Source organism: Aulonocara stuartgranti, assembly GCF_965226115.1.
Source record: "Aulonocara stuartgranti genome assembly, chromosome: 11".
NCBI lineage: Eukaryota > Metazoa > Chordata > Actinopteri > Cichliformes > Cichlidae > Aulonocara > Aulonocara stuartgranti.
In genome coordinates, this window is record NC_138947.1 from 23,766,368 (window position 1) to 23,789,058 (window position 22,691).

The 22,691-nt window shown below is 40.7% G+C and overlaps 1 long non-coding RNA gene across 4 annotated transcripts in view; it reads left to right on the forward strand.

Moving 5' to 3' along the window:
• Window positions 1-1,488: 1,488 nt before the first annotated feature.
• Window positions 1,489-22,691, forward strand: part of LOC309716883 — a 156,756-nt gene continuing 135,553 nt past the window's right edge. For all 4 annotated transcript variants that reach the window (XR_014279531.1, XR_014279532.1, XR_014279533.1 and 1 more), the window contains exons 1-2: window positions 1,489-1,956; window positions 3,463-3,846. This is a non-coding gene — a long non-coding RNA (uncharacterized lncRNA). The remainder of the gene's footprint in view (window positions 1,957-3,462; window positions 3,847-22,691) is intronic.

The following is a 22,691-nucleotide window of genomic DNA, read 5'->3' on the forward strand; positions in this document are numbered from 1 at the left end:
AGTGGCCCAGTAAAACCACAGCAGGGGGGGGGGATAAGAGCTCTGCCGGAGGGGCAGAGAGAGGTATGACTGTATCTCTGTCTGTCTGTCTGTCTGTATATAATATATCCATCCTGAGCTAAACCCAAGGGGGTAGATGGTGTTGCTGTGGTGATGTGACTATATGACTATTTATCTGCTTTCTGTGATTTACACCCCCCCCCCCCCCCCCCCCCCAATTATTGATGTGCAAATACCATTTGTTATAGTCGCTGTTAATACACAGATTTCCGTGAGGAGTAGCTCCTTCCTTTTATTATTTATTTGTATTTGTATGGCATATAAATGAAGGACACAGTAGTGGTGTTGTCGGCTATCTTTAGTTTTTAAGTTTTTACCTAACTGGCTGTGTCTAGATGTTCCCAAAATGCATTCACTCACACACTTGTGGAAACCGGTGTACACAAAGAATGCCACACACAAAAGCAGTATTGACTAGTACGCTGCTTTTTCAGGACCCAGGTCAGGTCCAATAGGCAGAGCCACAGAGGCTTTTTCTTCTGCCTGTGAACAGCAGTGTGGTTAATCACTGTCACTGCATGTATTTGCATTTGAATGTTTCCTGTTGTCCTGCGTGCTCCTTTACAGCCGTTACAAACGTTACAGCCGGGACAAAGAGCTGCACATAACTGGGAGAAGGGAGACGTGATTATGACTTCTTCCCTGCCCCTGCTCATCTCCCTCTTCCCCCTCCTTCCAGCACACCCACATGTAATATTACCAGCACCACCCTCACCGACTGCAGTACCAAAAGCAGCCTTCCTAATGAAAAAAAAGCCTGAAACTCTGAAACTCCTTTAATTTATTTTTTTATTTCTCACGACATCCATACAGATTTACATTTCCTATTGGAAGGAGTTATACAACAAAGAGTAACTGATGTTAAGGTAGTGGTTAAGTAAAATTTCAAGTTAAGTTATAAAAACTAGAAAGTTTGCTCATGTAAATGAACTTAATCAAATTAATTAATTAAATAAATGAATAAATATTTATGTATTTACAGGGTGCAAAGATGTCTAAATATTCTATTTACGCATGTTTTGGTGTATCACTGTTACTGTTCTCCAAACTCAAAATAAAGCTTTTGCATAAGATTTGACGTAGCAGTAGCACAGCGGATCCCCGTCATTACAAGTCTAGAGCTACTGATATACACACACCACTTCATTCTTTATTAAAAAAAATAAAAATAAAAATAAAAATCATTTCCCCCCTTTTTTTGGTCTCTTTCTTTGTTCCCCTGCTACTGCTATCCAGACACAATGGTTGTCTCCACGCGGAGGATACAGGAAAGTTTTTGTCAGCCAGCCAAAAGACAAGAAGAATGGAGGAAAAAAGTATTTCGGAAGCAAAGATTTTCTAGTGTGACAGTTTTATGAGGGTTTCTTTTGGTTGCGACTTGAACGAAAGAGAGAGAGAGAGAGAGAGAGAGAGAGAGAGAGAGAGAGAGAGAGAATGCTCAGTGAAGAGCACCTTGCAAGCCAGTGCCACAAAGAGGCTTTAATGAATAAACAAACGCAAGAAGAAAAAAATTTGGGTAAAAAGAATAAATAGATATCCCACGACACAGACAGACATAATTAGCTGCTTTGTAAAAAAAAAAACTTTTGGGGAGTTAGTGTGTTTAAATAAAGTAAAATAGTAATAATAAGTATAATGATAGAACCCAACACCGTGATCTTTATCACTCGCACGGATCCACAGTGTACATTGTTTTGTGCATAGTTGTTTGACTTTGAGAGGGCGGGACTCTTTGGAGAGCGAAATGAACTAGGCGCGGCCAAAAAAGAGCCCCATCCATCTATCACACGTGTAGACAAAGGGGGACTCCACAACACAAAGCTAGATGTGCCCTCTCAAACTTTTTTTTTTCCCTACAACCGACAGCAGCGCGCGCACAGGAAGCCGACTGCCCAGGTGAGTTGTCTCCAAGCGGCACACTGTCTTTGCTTTCAATCCTCGAGCGATTTTTTGGAATTTATTCCCAGTTAAAAGTTGCGGCTGTAGTTGGTGCGTCAGCGCTCAAACTTGAGCACAAAGCAGGAGGGAGAGGGAGAGAGAGCTAGAGAAATCGAGGCAGCAAGGAAGGAGAGAGAGAGAGGGAGCGAGAGGAGCGGTCCCCTGTTCCTTTGTCTGATGCGGGTCGCTTTGAGGAGAGAACTTGAGGGGGATGCTCACACACGCATCTCCATAACGCTCATTAACACTCAACTTGTGCTACTTAGAAGCAATTGTCAGGGAGCTTTCATGGAGTTGAGGCAGAGTTTGTGGGGTTGCTGTATTTTTTTGTCTCTCGAGGATGTTGCGACACAAGACAAAGCCTGTCAGAAGTTTGCGGAGGAAAGGACCTTTTTACGCACGCGAGAAAAATCACAGTTGGCTGATGGATAGTTTGTAAATACTTCTTTTTTCCTTCTTAGTGCAGTAGTTTTATGACTGTTGTGTTTACGTTCTTGCGAAGTTGTCTTTCTGCACCATGGGAATTCCGCGCAGTGCAATCAGGTGTAAAGTCTCCAAGAAACAAGAAACGGTAACACAGAATTAAACTTTTTTTTCCCACTAATGAGAAATGATGTTTATAGGCAACAAAAAAGATGCAATGACGTGAATCTAAAGCGAGCTCGTCTTGAAAATCTTTAAGAAACTTGTTAGAGTTTATTTGGAAATAGATCAACAGGTATAAGTCGCTGCAGCGTCTTTGTTAGGCTACTGTAAAGGCTCCTTTGTTCTCAGTCCATACAAAGAAAGCTAGCAGAAAGGAGCGCAGATCCACCAGGAAACAACTTTTTCTTTTCTTTTTCAAACTTGCAAAGTTAAATTTATGTGATATATATTTTTTAATTATGTTGTTTAATTCTAGTATTTCAAAGTGTTTGAATAGCTTTTATTTGCCTTGTTTTCTTTTAAAGAAGCAAATACCCGGGAATGTAAATACTTTTTATTGTTTATTGAGTTTTATTGTTAAGTTCCACCTTCATTTTTAATTATTTTTCCTCGTTATTTAAAAAAATAAAGTGGACACGATTTAAAAACAAACAAACTTTCTTTATGTTGTGAAGGTGTGGCCAAACAACTTGTGTGGATTTGAAGCATTCCACAGTGGAGTAGCTCTACCCTTAAACTTTGCATTATTCAGCAAAGGGGAGAATTCACACCTACAGGATTTACATGTGGTTTGAAACCAAATCAGTTTGTTATTCTATATAAAGAAATATATATATTTAAAAGTTTCTAAAAACAAATTTGACTCATACAGTTCATTCACACACTTTTACGCTGCTTATTCACTCCTAAAGTACGAGTTTAATATGATTTAGACTGGGATTCCATTTGAATGAGAAAAATGTGCTGTAGCTTTGACTGACTGCAATGCCTTTAACCTTTTTTCTTTTTTCTTTTTATTTGTCTGGGCACTGTCCTTAGGTGGGAATTTAAGCAATTTAACCAGTACAGTGCTTGCTTCTGATGGATTAAGAAAATAAAAAAGATGTGTAGAAAAAAAAACACACGGAAGATGTACAGATTCACCTATCAAGCCATTTTTAAGATGAAATGAAGGATTAAGAGACTGTTCACTTTTCTTCTGGATGAACATGAAGACTTATCTCATGAGGATTTAGACTTCAGCAGCAGCAGCGCCAGTCGGATTGTGTTTTAGGCACACTTGGAAATCTAAACCTCATGGAGATACTTTGAGGATTATAAAAGATGTGCATGTAGAATGCCACAATACAAGACGCGTCCTGGGCCAAAGTCCTTGGGATAGCAGGATATTGCTTTCCTGATCCTTCTCAGCCCCCAGAATGGGTAGGTAATATTACTCTTTAGTGGGAGATGGTATGTGGCACTTGTTCAACCACTTGTTTGCAGGGCTGGTACATGTGTGAAATCCCTAGCACACGCAGGGACACACAAACACACACACACTATTTTCCAGCTACATTTGTCATCAGCTGTATTTTGTAAGGCGTTGTGTTGCCCTTGTACTGTAATCTGAGTTTATTTGTAATGCCATATATTATTTAGGCTTAAAGCTAAAATCAATATACAGTTGATAAAAGATTATTTTGAGGCAACCAGCTTGTCTTATCATGCCAGTCATTAGTCATTGCCCCTGAGAAACTAAGATAATTTTGGCATGGTTAAACAATGATGACTACCAATACTGTAAACTTGCAATTCTCGCAATGTCTTTTTGTATTCCACACTTGTTATGCACGGGGACATTTTTTTAATAACACAGTGAATAACCATGAAATGCCCAAAGCACCTTAATGAAGCTGGACGTTTAGTCCAAGTTTGTTGCACATGACCACTAGTCTGTATTGTAAAATAATGAGCTAAAAGTTCATCTGATGATGTGCAGTTTGTACAGTTCAGTAGTAGTAGAGTCCCTACCTCATGACATGTTTATATTTTAGTTTAGTTTTATCTGTGCATGGTCTCGGCATAGCACAGCAGCATCATTGTGTCATAGTCGGAGTGCATGTTTCATCTGATTTGACTTCAGTTATCTTTTATAAAGCCCAAGAACACTTTTGGGCCAAATTTGAGTGTCCACGGTCTGATCAGTTTTAACACTGATAGTTAGTTTCACTTACGATTGCGTGACAGTCGCATAATTTGCACGCACTGTGATCCACAGCATTCATCAGTTGCGAAATGTTCTGTAGAAAGAGAAATCTTTCTTCAAATGCTCAGTTCATTCGAGGGTCAGGCGAGAGCGAGACCATCCTACGATGGAGAAGGCAGTTTTGTATTTCGCCTAATGCTTTAGCAGCAACTAATTCAGACGAATCTCTTAGAGTCAGAAAAGAGTCACAAGCTATTCAACTGGCCTTCTTAACCTGCATTTGCATTCTACTATACAGGAGTGTGAGGGAGAGAGGAGAGTCACTCCTTTCTCTCTCTTTGCAGCCCCTTATCAATGATGTCATTGAGAGCCAATGAGAGTGTACAGTGGAACTTGTAAGCATCCAAGCTCCACCTTCCAGTCGCTTTGTGCATGGTAGCCCACATGGTCCTGCAGCATCACATTTTCACCATGCATTACTCTGCAGCAGAGAACGGGAGAGAGAGAGGCAGAGATACAGGGATGTGGCTCTTGGCTATGTGTTCTGATGTTAATCTACCGTGTCTGCTCAGAAATGAGTTGTTTATCATTTTAAACATGCAAAGAGCAATAAGATAACATTTTAAAAATGATTTGCCAAAAGCCTCTGAGATACTATTAAATAAGATTATAAAGAAGAATAAAATCCAGCCAAATAACATCGTTAATGTATACTAAATTATTGAAAGTAAGGCTAAAATGCAAAGAATCATTGGAGAAGATTACCTCGATAATATCCCTTAAATCAGTTCGAAATTTCAAATTAGTTACTAAAAGACATGCGGGTCCCTGACAATGCTTTTGTCGGCTTTAATCACATTACTCACTTTTTTCTTCTTGTAACCAGTGGAATTGACTGGAAGAGAAATATTTTACTTGCTTCCTGCTGGTGTTGTGCTAAAGACTCACGTCACTGTCTGGAAGTGAGTAGATCAGTTGGAATCAAGGTCAGTCGATAGTGTGACACACAGGTAGGGCAGATATAGGTCAGTGGCACAATATGGGTGGTGATGAGTCACAAACACACACAGACAGACATAGAGGGAGGGAGGAAGAGGGAGCATGGCAAATTGGACTCTGAGATATGGAAGCTTTATTTAACACAAATCATATCAACGTTGCAATGTAACATATAAATGAACAGGAAGTGCATATTAAGCTGCACTCATAACTCTGTAGCTCTTACATGTGACATAGTGAATTTGAGTTGTGCAGTTGCATCCAGTACTCAGATAATGAAATAGTGAGTAAAACAGACACATCAGGGTTATAATAAATAATCATTATGACATGCCCGGCACTTGGCTCTTAATAGAGATTGCACTGGGGTGCTTTTTCCCACAATACAGCATGCTCCACTCTGTGCATCTTAATTACATTGCTTATCAGTAATGCTGTTATCAAGTGCGGGGCAGTTTTCTTAGCATTTGCCATTCAGTGGACTCTTTATGAGAGGATACATTCTTGTATGCGGTCGCCCTAGTGGGAGCTGCAAATCTAAACCTAATCCACTGAGTTACACAGGATGACATTAACGCAGCAATCTGTGCCATCTCTCAGTTCTGAAGTCTCAATATCCATCTAAGCTGCTCATTAAAGTGGGGAATGGTTTAACACCCTCTTTTTCTATGCGCCATATGCACAACTAAATCTGTGTCACTATAATCGCTTATCCATCCTTGTTTGTTGTTACACTAAAATGCAGCTCATTCTCTGCCTGGAAGTGAAGTCTAATAAGAGCCACGCTTTGTACTGCAGAGTTGGAGCAATGTATTACCTTAGATTCTCATCCCGGAGATGCCAGCATTCTTACATCTACATTGTTTCTATCCATTTATAATGCACAGCATGTCTGTAAACCCGACTCATGCTATGCAAAGTGCATTAGATTAGAATACAACATTAGGCCCAGAGTAACTAATCACTACAATGAGCCTAATTCTCCTAGACATTGTGTGGTTGGGCCTCTTGAAAGCTATCAGGTTTATTTTTTACCGCTCGCTGTATGGAGGTTATGGGAAATGCAGCTGATAGTGGCTCACATAAAATCCCTATAATAAATTTATGTGTACGCTGCTGGTGTTTTCTGGTTTATTAAGCAACAAAATGACAACAAATGCCACTTAAGGCCCAATCTGTTTATGCAGCATGTGATGCCTACACACTGTCGACCCTTAACTGTGTATGTTAACACTGCGCTTTATCTAATTCATGCTATTTTTACAGTCTCATATGTACTGTCTGATGCTCTGATACTAGCGCTGACAGATGGCCAAACAAATTTTGAGTTGGACCTTCAGAGCGCAACAGCCGCTCAAACAGATTTTGTATGTGTTATGTTCTGCGCGCCTTAACAAAAGAACAGAATTGGTTGAGATGGGCTGGTTGTCAAAAACAGCAGCAGTTAATAATCTTTTCATTTTCTCCACCAGCCGATTTTGGGCTGATAGTCCTTTTTTGCATATCATTGAGTCATACAGTTGGTACAGTTCAGTGAATTACAGTGCAGTAAAACAGGCCCACCATTACTAATCATGACGACAGCCCTAATTCTCCGAGCTACAGGCATTCTGTGGTCATCCTGTTGCAAACTATCAGAGCTTAGTTTTACCACTCAGCGCCTGTAGCCGAGAGATAAGTTAACGTGCTCTGCTGGCATGCTAATACATACCAGCACTGGGGGACAGGAATAAATTATTTCTTTATGACTGCGCACAAGGCAGAGCATTTGAAGGGAGCGTAGGGAGAGATAGAGAGGAAACATAGGGAGATGAAGCAGAAAGAACAGACATGGGGGTAAATGATGGGCAGAGAAGACAGGAGGGGAAAAAAGGAAATAGAGATCCAGACTGAGAGGGGAAAAAAGAGTTAGAAAGAGAGATAAAAAAGACAAGGATAATGCAGATAGCAAGCATCATTGTGCTCTTTATACCAGCCTTTCTTCAGTTTATAGTAATTCTGTCACCATGCCTGTGGTGAGAGAAGCAGCCATAAGTTAAGCTATGAGCTCATTATCAACAAAGGGTTTGTTTTGGGAAATAATAATGGCAGAGAAAGTTTTATTGCTCTGACCAGGAAACAACAGCCTGCATCCACAAACGTGCGACCTTTTCACCGGTTTTGCCCTACTTTTAAACGCTCAAGTCACGCAACGACAAATGGGTGTCAGATAACATTAAAGTGAGTGAAATCTCACTAAAATACACCCGGATTGGTTTCAGTGAAAATAGCTTTGATTCAAATGGCAATTTAAGATCTCTGAAACATTAAATAAAAGAGTACTAACATTTAGCTAAATTATTTTTGAGTCTGCGTGCTGATGTCTTGTGTCGTGCCACGTTGTGTGCTTACACTTGGCAGCCGCTGTACGTTTGCACTCTGGGATTTTAGTAGAGGCAAAACCACACCACAAACAGTAGCGTGACGAGTCAGTCAATACATAAAGGTAAGCGCCAAATCAAAATTCACCGGATGATAGCTCGCACGAGGTGTTGCACAGCAGGTCTGACTGTCTCTGAAGATATTGCTTTCCAACCCTCTTTCATCTATGCCCAGGTATAGATATGGGGGACACAATTTCCAATAACAGCCTTTAGCTGTCTGGTTGTCTGTCTATTATGGATCAACTTATTACCTCCATAAATGCAGAGCGTGTTGCTGTCTGGGAATGGGCTGATAATCCCTCTAAAGACTGGGGTTTTATCAAAGATAAATCTGCTACACACACACGCACAGACACGGACAGGCATGCCCCACATGAGTACACATAGACACACACATACACACACACATGACTTGCCTGGTATAAGCATAGACATATGTGTGAGGACTAGGATTTTATCACAGACAAATCTGTGATTGTCTGGTAGTTAAAAGATTATAAAGCAGTGATTTTATAGACACAAACACACACACGTGTCATTAGCGCATGAACACTGGCTTCCTTGCTACAGGCACAGTGTAGTTAAGTGATATCATTAATGCTATTCTTCAATACTGTGATTCGCTTTGGATTATTAATCTGATAAGGGCTCAGTAAATCATTTCACTGACAGCTTTTATTATATTCACTTACTTCTGTTTTCTTTTTACCCCCGCTTTAATATAAAGTCCCATTCCCAGCCATGCCCGGCTTTTTTCAGTTTCCTACGATTGCAGAGGTAATGTGTCTAACGTCACCATCAACACTGCAAAGCCCATTTCGATTTTTGCTATAGTTTTACAGAGATAACATTTTGAACATCATGTTTCCCCTTTTGAAAAATAGAAGAAAAAAAATAGTAAGATGTGTGTCAATCCAGTTAAGGAGAAAACGGTTCTGAGATAAGCAGTCGGGCACTGCATTGTACAGCCTAATTGAAATGACAGCTGTCTCAAGCTAATTGATCTGCAGCAGAGCCAGAACACAGGGAGTGAAGAGACGCTGGCCTTCAGTGCAAGGTTAGAGAAAGAAAAGCTGCCAGTGATGAAGACCCAGCTTGCAGCCAGCACGCTGCTTTTTCGAGGTTGGACCTAGACTGAGTTGGCACTGTTTTCCCAGACCAGCAAGTCAGAGGAGAATGCCCTCCAGTAGTGAATGCTTGGACTGTCCTCAGTGCTGGGTACTCACTCTTAGATGCAAGTACATGACCCGACTGTATCTGTTTACTTTATTTTCCATCATTCTTTTAACAGCGTTGGAAGGATGTAGGCTTTCTGTCATTTTTTGACAGAGCAGAGCAGCACTGAAAATTAAAAATAGCATACCGTCAAGTCACTCACGGGCAAGTCGTGACAGCAGTAGCAGTTCATAAAATGTAACATACATTGCAGAGTTCCCCATTGGAGCATGTCTATGAGGACTAAAGGACCTTAGGTGCAGAAGAAGTGCACACTGCTGGATTTCTTTTGGTTTAAGCCCCACAATCAGCTACTTTTGGTGACTCCTGGAAGAAATGTCCCTGCGACTCGAAAACTCTTGCTAAACAGAGCTCTTAGTTTCCCCCATGCATTCGATTACACTCATGTCCATGTAGTTCACATTTTCTAGTTTAGACACGTTGGCCGCTTCATTTTGGTGTCTCGGAGTCAGTTTGGTGTCAATACTTGCCCTTGATCAGCAGGCAGAAGTTAGGAGTTACATAAAGGTTGTGTATTTTGGTGCTTTAGATGAAATGAACTCAAAGTAGCGTTCATTTTTTCAGGTTGTGTGTAATTTGACAGAAGTAGGAGATATAAGATGACAGAAGAGGTGTTGCTTACCTCCATTGTGTGCTTGTAAACAAATTTACAGTGATTTTGTGTCACCTTTCCACATTCCCTCCAAAAGATGTATTCTGTCAGCCAGAGAATGATGCTTCCTTATATTAGGGAGCAACCTGCCTCAGCTGCCAGCCATATTCTGTAAACTGAAAGGAAAATTAAAGACAGTTATTCTGTTTGAAACTACATCCTTTGATTTCCTAAAGGATTTATAATGTTTTGACAGTAATTATTTAAAATATTAACTTTAAAAAACAACACAAAACAATCACAGCAAGAGAGCAAATATTTCATACAGGGATAAAAGCGCAGGAGAATGAGTGAGAATCTCGAGAATGCAATAAATGAGCTTTAGCTACAATCCTGCTGCCCTGGAAATGTCACTTGAGATTTTTTCTTAGTTTCCCTTAATTATTTATTTATTATATTTTATTATATTATATTTATAGTGATGATTTTTCTTTTCACTTATTTCAAAATATGAAGTACAGTTTTCTTGTCTCTTGTGTCACTCTATCATTTAGTCCTGGGAACTTCAGATATAGAAATACATATAGAAACATAAAGACAATGTCTAAATAAAAAATGCTGTGTCTTAATGACATGCAAATCCAAAGTATATCTTTGAGCTTTTTTGAGAAATAGATAGCGAGTGGAAGTGGGGTTTTTCCAGTTATAGGTGGCAATATTAGAGTTAGGTGGTGTGTTGTCTCTTTTTGTGTCTGTTTGATATTTTGTGATATGCGCTTTCTGCTTTTGGAGAAGTATTATTCAAGCAGGTTAATCCAGAATATTATCTTCTGTCATCTTGCCTCTGCACCATGTCAGGACTGTGTACTTTGGCTGACTAATACCAAATCTATTTTGATGTTTTGATGGAGATATCTTTGAGCTTAGCTGGATATAGTGTGATAAATCAGATTATGTCCCATAACACTAGCTGAGATATCAGACTCGAAACTGTCCTGCTCTATGCAAACAACTCTGCTTTCAGGAATGGGAATTTTGTTGCTATCAAGATTACCGAGTAGAATAAAGATATCTACATCATCTTACTCAATGCCGTTCCTAACCTTTTGGGAGATATAAGGTGACATGTAGACAGCTAGGACAGGAGCCTCATTTAAACCATATCTGTCAACAGGGCCTGGATTTCTTTGGATGTGCTTTTGCATGCTGTTCTTTTCTTTCTTTTTGTTGCAAAAAGACTACAAAGTTTTAGAAAGTCCATAAAAGCATTTATTTTAAATATTCATGTCTACCCTTTCATCAATTAAAATCTTATTCTGTTTTAAAATGGACCTTTTGCTGATAAAGTACAGTGTGATTGGTACTTGTTACAGTATGGTGAATGTCATACTGAGAGATAACCCAGAGTTTATCTATGTGCATGGCAGTGCCATTTATAGCTATGATGGTGAATATTAAATGCTGGGATTCCTTGAGGCAGATAATGCCTGTGACTGTAAGTCTTACCCTGAGAGTATCTGCAAGGACACGATTTTCCAGTCCAGTGCGGGACATAATCTGAGTGCCTGGAAATGGGCTGAATAAACTCAAGTTAATTTCCTGCTCTGAATAAAGCAGTAATTCCAGGCTGGATACAGCCTTGACGATGGACACAGGTGGATAAAAGCGCAGGTTTTTGTAAAACATGGCACCACACGCAACAGTAAGGGCTCACATTTAATTCAAAAGCTGTTTAAAGCAATGCACCTCAAGCTAAGGCTTTTCTGGGCAATATTAAAAATTCAGTGGAGTATAAAGGTTGACATATTGCTTTTCCAGGTCATACGAGGTCAATATGAAATCTCTGGTGGGAATGCGGCTGAATGAGGCCAAGTTGTGTCCCACTCTTATTATTATTATGCATTCAATTGCTTTGCATCAGCTGTCAGCTATTCTGTGCTATACTTGGTTACCAGCTCTGCTGCACAAGGTCAAGTTCATGGTGCTTGTATATCCTTGCTGAATAAGACTGATTATGACTCAAACCCACCATAGTGTGTCTGACTCATTGACAATCACTGAAAGTCTTACACATATTTGCACCATCATCCGCCTGTAGTGTTTGGGTTGTACGGCTGGGGGCAAAGTTCATAAAACCTTAACATAACCTGCTCTTATTAAGACTAACAATCCACTTGAAATCACATTTGGAGGCAAATTTCTTTTCAGACAAGGTCACCTGAGAAATGAGCTGATTAAGAATGAGTCATACCTTTATTTATACATTAGGCAGTTACTCGGCACACTTTGACAAACAAGCTATCAGATATCTGTCACGGGCGAGACTCATCAGTGGCTCCGTAATCTGTGCCCCACTTTTTAGAAGCCTATGATCAGTGGGCTCAGTGGACTCATTCAACAAGCAGCTGAAGACTCATCTTTTAAAATTGGCATTTGGGTAGAATTTCATTTCATTTTATTGTTTTATTTCATTCAATTTTTTTTTTGCCATTGTTGGTTTTGTTTGGTTGGAAGCACTTTGTGATTTCAAAAGGCGCTAAATAAATAAATGTACTTACTTTTTGCCAGCGAGCCTGTTGTGGAAATAGGAATCATTTACTATTGTCTTAATTATAAGGAGTGGAACTAATTTACTCCTCAGAACCTGGCTACCTAGTACAGCTACTACACTACGTTTCTTTTCTGGTGTTCAGGCTGATAACTTGTTAAATATTAATTCACTCTTTTTCCAAACTGAGGTACCTCCTTGTACACTTTAATTGGTTTAGTGGGCATTAAGAATGCTCACATGCAGCTTAATTGCCCATTAATATGACTCATTTACTTTTATTACAAATTGCCTAGCTTTATTTCAGCACTTCGGGCAGACTAGATGAAACTGACTGGACTTGTTCTGCCTAAAATTCAATCCAGAATCAACTAAATCTTCCTGCACGTACAAATTTAATCCATGTGCCTAATTTAGGACGCTTAGAAAACAGACATATGTGTGAGTGTCAAGGTGTTTCAAGCGCCTCAGTGATTCCATGCTCATTTGTGAGAATCTCTTTCTCCCGCTGTTTATGTTTGCCGTCTGTTGTTACTTGAACGCACGCAGACAGAGGATGCTTTACCGGCTACTTGGTAAGATCTCTGATGTCCTCAGCATGTATAGTAATGAGAACTGCTGACACAGTGATCCAGGGACACTCAGACACAAAGATGTTCAGGATGAAAGCACGCAGACAGAAGGTGTTTTTTCTTTCTTTCGTCCATTCTTATCTATTTCACTTCATTTCCTTCATGTGATTTCTCACTTTCTCGTATCTGTTTGCCCTCCCTTGTAATTTATTCCATCTTTCTTTTCCCTGTTGCCTACACTGCATGTCTGAGTCTGTATTTTTAAATATATATATATATATAATTTTTACCTCTGACTTCATTTTTCAGATTTTCTCCATCACACACAGACTCACACTGAAGTGCTGTCTTGCCACAATAGACAGTGGGAGGACTGCGCCAGCCTCCTCTTCAGTTCACTGCCAGTTCACTCAGCTGCACACTGACAGGAATGATGCTAGAGAGAAATGCAAATCTGATCATGACGGCTATGCCAGCCACAAATGTTAACATCCCTCCTCAAAACTTTAGGTACCGTTTTGCATTCACTTGAAAGTGCAGCTCTAGACTTTTAGACATGGTTTTGTATTATTCTCGTCTCAGTGCGGCTAGACTGGTAATGTACTGTCACTCTGTGCTGATTCACCTGTCCCTGTAGCTCGCACGGAGTCTAAAAATATCACTTCAGGCTTTGTGAAAGTCAAAAGCATCTCATTTCTCATTTGATGAGAATACAACACAAAGTGGCATCATTACATTAAGTGCATTCTGGGACCCCAAAATGCGAGGTTGTCACCCCTTTGTGACGACCTTGCAAAGATCATCAGTCTTACAAAGTTTTTTATTTGGCACAGTTTCTTTTCACAGTATGAATGGCTGGTAATTTTGGTTGTGTAGAGCAAAGACAAGCTGTCCTTGTCATGTCGAGTATTTTTTTTATGCTGGACTGTGCCCTTGGACAAAAATATTAGAGTCCCCACTGAGTTATGCACTCTCCATCAGTCTGTGTGCATGTCTGCCTCATCATCTTGGCCTCTTTCTCACACACTGCACTTGCACTACCTCCTCTGTCACTTTCCCTCTTCCTCCTTTAGTTACGCTTTGACTTTTTCTTCTTTTTTGTCTCTCTGCTTTCTTTTTTTCCCTCCCTCAGTCTCTTGTCTGCATTGCTGTCTTTCAGAATTTGCTTTTTTAAGTTTCCTTGTGCCGTCTGCCTGTCACAGTTGAGATGCATGTCTGTCTTACTCTCGCTTTTCTTAATCTCTGGCTGCCTCTCTGGCTGGCTGCATGACTGTCTGTTTCTATAGCTCTGCCTCTGTTTCTAGCTGTGTCTGTCTGTTGGCCTCTACCTCCCACTCTCTAACTCTCTTTGTCTTATGCTCAAATGCCTTCTTAGCTCTAATGGCTTTTTTTTTGCTCTCTACTTAACTCTATTTCCATATTTTTTTCTCAACCATTGTAGTTCTCCATGTTAACATAGCCCGTTGAGCACCCCTTCATTTTGCACTGGTTTGCTCCTTCTCTCTTTTGATGACTGAGTCACTGTCCTCCTCCGTCACATGTGTTCATTCAATCACTGTGAGAGCTCACTTCTTGAGGAGTTTCCCTCCTTAGATTACCTCTGACCTGCATGGGAAAGATGGTGACTTATTCCTTTTTTAGCGAGTTCACATTACTTTTCATGTATTTTAGGCTACCTGCATAATACCAAGTACAGTTGGCTTTGACCTGGATCTGTACAAATTATTTTATCTGCCGAGAATAAAATATTTGCTCACCATCTTCACAACATTTATGGCGCTAACTGGCCTCTAGCAGGTACAGCTAATATTTTGCACTCAGTCAATTTTGATTTGATGGAGTTTGTTTTTGTGTTTTTATAAGTAAAATTAAACTGAAATGAATTGAACTGAAATCTATGCCAGTTCCCATTTGTGTTTTGCAGGGCTCGTCATGTGTGTATACATACGACATGTACATTTGTGTAAGATCCCATCCATATTCTGTGCTGTTGAAATTCTGTGTGTGTCTATATTTAGATTACCTTTCCTATTCAACACATTAGGATATCTCTCAATTAGTGACAAGGAATTTCCAAACCACTGGAGCCATTGTCTTAAACTAGGGCTCCATAAAGCTTAATTTCCCATAGAGAAAAGGGGTAGCGGGGTTGTTTTGACGTCCAAATGTTCTTATCTCATGCACTATTAAGTGAGGCACTGGGGTGTGTTGGTAACATGGTTTAGAGTCCGTCTGTCACAGCCTCAGGTTATGCTGCTTCTAGTGCACACACACGCATACATGTACATAGAAACGCATGCATATTCACACAAATGAAAAGACAAACTACATGCACACATAAACACATAAGCAACTATTTTTTTCAGCCACCCATTTGCACACCTAAACACTGCCTCAGGGCTGTATAGCACGAGTCCTGTTTGGCATTGGTGCAGGTCAGAAGGGTTCCCTGAGACTTCACTTCACTGATCACATCAGGGGACACTAATAGCTTTTATGTATGTGTTTCCATATATATTAAGTATTGATTCCACTTTGACTTGAAAGGTAACATAGGGCGTTTTGGCTGGCTTTGGATTATTCAGTTTGATCTCAGTGTGAATATAATGAGAGAATAGTGTACATGTACGGCACACTTTTCTTATTACATTTTAAGTGACATTCAGTACACTACTGCACATGCATTTCCATTGAGAGTCAATCCATTCTTTGTAACAATAATGCAAATATTTATTTTTACTACACCTCGAGTATTTCAGCAGACCTCCTTCAATGAACCAACCCAGTCATCAGGAAGCAGGAAAGAAAGGAAGTAAAGGATGTTTGAGCATATGTAAGAGCACCTATGAGTTTGGTGTTCGTTTATCATGTTCAAATCAAAGACTTTGCTAAAGAACACTTCACTTTATTTGCTTTGCAACCCAGAATAAAATGTGAATGCACTGAATGCACTTTCAATCATTTTATAGACATGGAGTAGAGATGGATAAGAAGATGAAAACAAGCATGAAACTAATCTTTAAGCACTCAACAGCATGGAATGTGGAGTTGCTGCAAATCTGTGAAAAGCACAAGAGTAGTTAATTGTTAATAATAGTAATAGCTATCGTTACTTCTTCATGTATGTGTGTGGAAATGCATATATTTCCTTGGTTAAGAAAAATCTGTCTAATAAAATCATGCCAGTTCAAGAACATCCTTGAAGAAGTGAGCGTTTCACTGTCGAGGTCAACGACCAAGAGACGCCCTCATGAATGTAAATACAGAGGGGTGCAACTCAATGGAAACACTGAAGAACAGAAAGGCCAGATTAAACTTTGACAGAGAACATTTAAAAGAGTCTGCACACTTCTGAAATTTTTTTTGGACAGATGAAACCAAGATTAGCATGTGCCAGAATGATGGGAAAAGTAAAGAGAAGGAAAGGAACCGCTCATGTGAGCATATCACATTAACAGTCAAACATTGGAGATGCAGTATTATGGCACGGGGGTGTATGACTCCCGGCTGAACCAGATCTCTGATGTTTAGTGTTGATGTGACTGCTGATAGAAACAGCAGGTTGAATTGTGAAGTGTAGAGGGCTATATTCTCTGCTCAGATTCAACCAAATGCTGCAAAACTGAGCCGACACTTCACAGTGGCAGTGGAACAGCACCTAAAGCACACTACAAAATCAACCCAAGGGTTTCTCAAAGCAAAGAAATGCAGTATTCTTACATGGCCAAGCCAGTCACCTGATCTCAACCCATAAGTGCGTGCTTTGCAGTTACTGAAGCACAAACTGAATGCAGAAAGATCCACAAAGAAGACGCTTCAGTGATGGCCTCAAATAGCATCTTAGCATTTGTTGATGTCCATGAGTTGTAGACTTTAGGCCCATCACTGACTGTAAAGTAATCCACTGTGTTGATGTAGAGAGGGAAAATAACCAGAATGTGTAATTTCCCCTAAACCAAACTAGATGCAGTTGTAATGCACTGACGCAGATCTCCATGTGCATACATACGTCCACCTATAGATGAACTGAAAAACACAAGCAGATGCAGACATCAAGCCTGGGAGAGGCTCTGGCAGGCTGTGAGGTGCTGCAGTGAAATTGATGCCACATACACTTTGTGTATTTTGCTTGTGTGTGAAGGCGTGCATACATGTGTGTTTTGGCCTTAACTGCTGGCAGTCCCGTGTAGGAGCTCTGATAGTGTGTGTTTGTGTGTGTCTATAAAAGATAGAGGCCAGATTTTGGGACAAAAGATTATCCTAAGTTGGTACACTCTTTTTGTTTTTTCCTCAAATTCATCCTCAAGGTTTTTCTCATATTGTCAGACTCTGACACACACACACACACACACACACACACACACACACACACACACACACACATAGTATACAATGGCTTTGCTGCAGGCACCAAAGTAACATTCTCTTTTTTTTTTTTTTTTTGCCTGTCCCGTTTGGCTCTTTTGCCATCAGAATTGTTGTCTAAAGGCAAAGAAAGATGCCCAACGGATTTACTTTACCAAATTGACCATCCCAGCCTTGCCGTAATGGTCCATTTGATTCACCTTTTATTGTTTATTTTATTTTCACTTACTGAATACGGGACAGACTTGACTGGGGGAAAGAAGGGGAGAAAGAAAGAGAAAGAGCTGAGAAGAGGGACGGGGGAGAAGGGCAAAAACCAAAAACCAACAGAATGAGCATAAAAAAAAAATAAAAAAAAAATGCAAATATCAATCACCTGGATCACCTGCTGAGAAAGAAAAAAGAAAACAAGCAGAAGAGAACAAGAGTAATAGAATAAACAACATCACAATGATATATGGGAATATGACAGTAAATACTAAATGTTAAACATTATTGTGCAGCACATAAGATCAACAGAACACAGTGTGCTTTGAGGTAGGAGCCAAAAAGGGTGTAGTTTGTGGGTGTGATCACCCGTGTGTACACCTGTGAGCATGGACGCGCTTGTTTTTTTAAAAGGTTCCTTCATGTAATGATCTGCTAGAGGGTGTGGGGGGGCCACAGCCCCGTCCTCCAGGGCATGAAGCAGGTATGGAGGAGATCAAAACTCCAGACATCCAGAGGCCCCCAGAACACAAGAGACCAAGGAGCTCTGATAGTGTGTGTTTGTGTGTGTCTATAAAAGATAGAGGCCAGATTTTGGGACAAAAGTTAAAGATTATCCTAAGTTGGTACACTCTTTTTGTTTTTTCCTCAAATTCATCCTCAAGGTTTTTCTCATATTGTCAGACTCTGACACACACACACACACACACACACACACACACACACACACACACACACACACACACACACACACACACACACACACACACAGTATACAGTGTCTTTGCTGCAGGCACCAAAGTAGGTAGTCAGGCAGTATTTGTCTTTCTTTGCATGCGTGCCAGGTAAACTGATGCCTGATGTGTCTCTGCATATGTGTGGATGAAACTGGGTGAGGGGTATGTTAGCGTCCACGCAGTCATCATGGAAGCAGGAAAGAAAAGAAGTAAAGGATGTTTGAGCATATGTAGGAGCACCTGTGACTTTGGTCTTTGTTTGTCATGTGAAAAATTTTCCTTCAAATTAAAAACTATTCTAAACATGAACTACAGAACCCACTTTAACTTCTCTGCAAGACAGAGTAAAATATCCACAGCTAGTGGGTTTGTTTGGCAGTTAACAAACTCAATGAAGTCTCTTTTCTTATGATTTCACTCTGAGCTCACGGAAGAGCTGGGCTTCTACCACCAAAGGCACCAAACTTAGAATACATTTTTCTGTTTCATTTCTTTGTTTTCTGGTTATCCAGGGCTGAATTCTTTTTTTCTGCTGTCACACAAAACGCTCATGTATGCTTTAAGCTTTTGCTGAGTGAGTAACACAAAGTACGACAGACTGTGTGTAAAGTGCTAAGTGAGCAGAAGACTGCATGGCAGCCTCTCACAGAGTTTGCCAAATGCATGTTGCCTTGGCAGAAGAACTGTCCTTTCTGAGCAGCTAGTGGTACCAATGATCTAGCTAGTGTTACATGTATACGTCTGTGTGTTGGTGAGTCAGACCGCTCAGTATTTCTCAGTTTGTTTGGAGCACCAAGTAGCATCTGAAGAGAAGAGTGGCTTCCTGCTCTGATAATGACAGAACAGCATGCATTTTTAGCGTGAGTGTAGTGTATCTACTGATAACATCAGCTTAAATCCAGATTAGAAAATCCCTAGAGCTTGTATTTATGTTTGTAGGGCTGGGGTGTGCTCTTTTAACGAATCTGTTAGGTACAGTTTTTCACAGTCGTTTTTCTATGTGGACGCATGCACACAAAAATGCCGGTTTGTCCATAACACAACAAAGGGCAAGATCTTCTGACAAGCCTGGTGAGCCCTAAAGTGGGTTTATCAACAAAGCACTTCAGAGCAGTGAGGAGGAGGCGAAAGAGGAGATGAAGAGTTTAAAGTAGCAACAGGGGTCTTTTCTACTTAAAAGTTTACCCGAGAGAAACTTTTGAGATCAAGGCCCAGGCGACTGACTAGCAGCTGACCAAAGTCCGGGTAAAAAAACACAAACCAAAACCAAAAAAAACATCATCTGAAAACTTGGGGAAGTTACGAAAGGCTTCAAAGTGAGACAGGTGTGCTGGATCCTGTGGTTGTTGTGATACTGGAATTTAAAACTCGATACCAATATCCAGGAAAATGTCATAGATACTACCGTATTTCCCGGACTACAAAGCGCACCTGAATATTAGCCGCACAAGCTAAAATCAGGGGAAAATCCTGTTTTGTACATACATTAGCTGCACCTGACTAAAAGCCGCAGGTGATTCAATGTTGACTTATCATATGTTAGAGAATATGCACAAAGGGAATTGTCAGGAAAGAGATGGCTGTTTGGAGACACACCCCTTTTATTAATATTTTGAAAAACAAGTTATGGGTACATATTTGCATAACTTTTTAGGTATATGTACAAGTAGCGGTAATTACAAGTACGAAACATGTACTGTGCTTCATAAATGAGTACCAAAGTCCTCTTCTCCAGTGTCGGATACAAACAGGCTCAGGATGGCTTCGTCATCCACTCTCAGCTTCTTTCCTTCGTTGTCACTTTCAAAACCAAACAAATCCTTGTTGTCAGTAGGGATGGGTACCGGTGTCCGGTGCCATGATGGCACCGGTTCTGACATAAACGGTAGTAACCAGACCGAAAAGCAGCGCACATTTCGGTGCTTTATTTCGGTGCTTTTTTTTCCTGAGCTGTGATACACTTTAGATTCTAGCCAATCATTTTACGTTTCCGAGGATAGTAGGCGGGGCCAGGTACGTACATTCTGTTAGCGCAGAGCTACAGATTAAAAATGTCCAAGGCGAAGCGGTCAAAAGTCTGGCTGTACTTCATAGCAAAAGATGCAAACTCAGCAGCCTGCAACAAGTGCTTTAAGCTGATACTGTGATACTGTCAAAGGAGGTAACACCTCAAATCCGATGAAACACCTGGCGACGCATAGCGTTTTTTTTAAAAGCCCAGAAATGCGCCGTATTTGATAGCTTGCCGCGAGACCTCACACCGAGCACATCTACTGCCGGTGGGTTACCTGTTATGCAACATCCCCCAAAAACACGAAGAGGAGAGTCCTGGCCCCTAGCCCTGCCAGTGTAGCAGAAATGATGACGGATGATGGTGGCAGCAGCCGTTCTTCTCTGCGTGAGTAGCTAATTTACGTTGAGTAGGCTAACCACGTTATTACATTAATGCATGTAAGGTGAGCTAGCAAACATCATCATAGCTACATGCGGCTGTCTTCTTGTTTGATGGCAGATACTCCCTTCACCCTGGCTAAAAAGGCTAAAATGACCAAAGAAAAAGTGGAAAACAGTTAAACATGAGAGGTTTTTGGACAAAGTTTGTGTTTTTTCCATTGTTTAAGCACTGCTTCCAGCCAAGAGTGATACCATATATGCCCCATAGCTGCAGAAAAGGCTAACATTGTTATCTTTTTACAAAAAACAGCTGAACATGAGAGGTTTTTGGACCAATTTTGTGTTCTCCATTCTTTAAGCACCGGTTTGAGCACCGTTTGAGCACCGACACCGTTTCAAAAGTACCGATTTGGCACCGGTATCGGATAAAACCTAAACGATACCCATCCCTAGTTGTCAGTGTCAGAGTCGAACACCCTCAGAAGGGCTGTAGCGGTGTCCTCCTCTCCATCATGCAGCAGTCCAGCCCTTCGAAATCCGTTGGTGATCATGGATGTTTTCACACTTTTCCACGCTGTCAGATTCCACCGGTGGAGTTGAGCATAACTTGCTTTTCGCAAGTTTATCGCCGCTCGTCATCCACGCCTCCCGCTGAACGCGTAGCGCTACTTTGAAGTTTGTTCAAAGTAGAGTGGTATGTTGTGACCAACATACCACTCTTGAACCCCGATACTGTGTGTCTGATCACATGCCCTTCCGCCAGACAACGTGGTGCCGTACAACAGCGGAACAAACAAAACAAATCATCTTACGATATGAAAAAAATCATGGACAATCCATAGAAAAGCCGCACCTGACTAAAAGCCGCAGGGTTCAAAGCTTGTGCAAAAAGTAGCGGCTTATAGCCCGACAATTACGGTAATTTAGATGCCATGAGAGAAAAAATGACACAATTGTGAGGTTTATTAAAAAAACAAAAAAGACTACAACAATACTGGTTGGTGCAAAAGAATTCAACTATAACCCTGTTTAATTTCTGTGCTTCTGGTGACTTGGCACCATATTTTTAGGGGTGTGCAAATAAAACTGGAAGCTTGTTAACATTACAGACAAGCAGGACTGATAATGTTTGCTAATAGCTGCTACCTTAATTGTGACTTAACATATAGCTAATAAGGGTAAAAGCTGAACACCTAATGCTAAAATGTTCTGACCAGGTATGTATTTATATTAAGTGTTTAATTAAGTGTTTTCTTAAGTGTTGTTGAACCGGAAGCTTTATTGACCTAACAAAACACCTCATAAAGACTGGGGTATGAGTCATTAAGGTTACATTCACACTGCAGGCGAAAGCGCACTTTTTTGACCCTATACAACCCATATCCGATCATGGTATGACAGTGTTAACAGCACAAATCCGACCTAAGTCACTTTCGTATGTGGTACTGAATCCGATACATATCTGATATTTTAGAAAGCGACTGCTGTTTGAATGGTTATGTCACATTAATAATAATAATGGATTGCATTTCGAGAACCTCAAAACGCTTTACAATTCCACTATTCATTCACTCTCACATTCACACACTGGTGGAGGCAAGCTACAGTTGTAGCCACAGCTGGCCTGGGGCAGACTGACAGAAGCAAGGCTGCCATATCGCGCCAACGGCCCCTTTGGCCATCACCAGTAGGCGGTAGGTGAAGTGTCTTGCCCAAGGACACAACGACCGAGGCTATCCAAGCTGGGGCTCGAACCGGCAACCTTCCGATTACAGGACGAACTGCCGACTCTTGAGCCACGATCGCCCCTTGAATCTGTCTTTTTAAATCTATTAAATTAAATCTGTCTTTTGCGTCACTGACACAAGACAGACGCCAATTATCAGTGCCGGAGAAGCGCCCAAGAAGACATCGTGAACGCTTCCTGGCCTTCCATTGTAGATGTTAGCGAAACTGTTGGGAAGACAACGTTGGAGAAATGTGAACATTTTATTTGTATAATAATC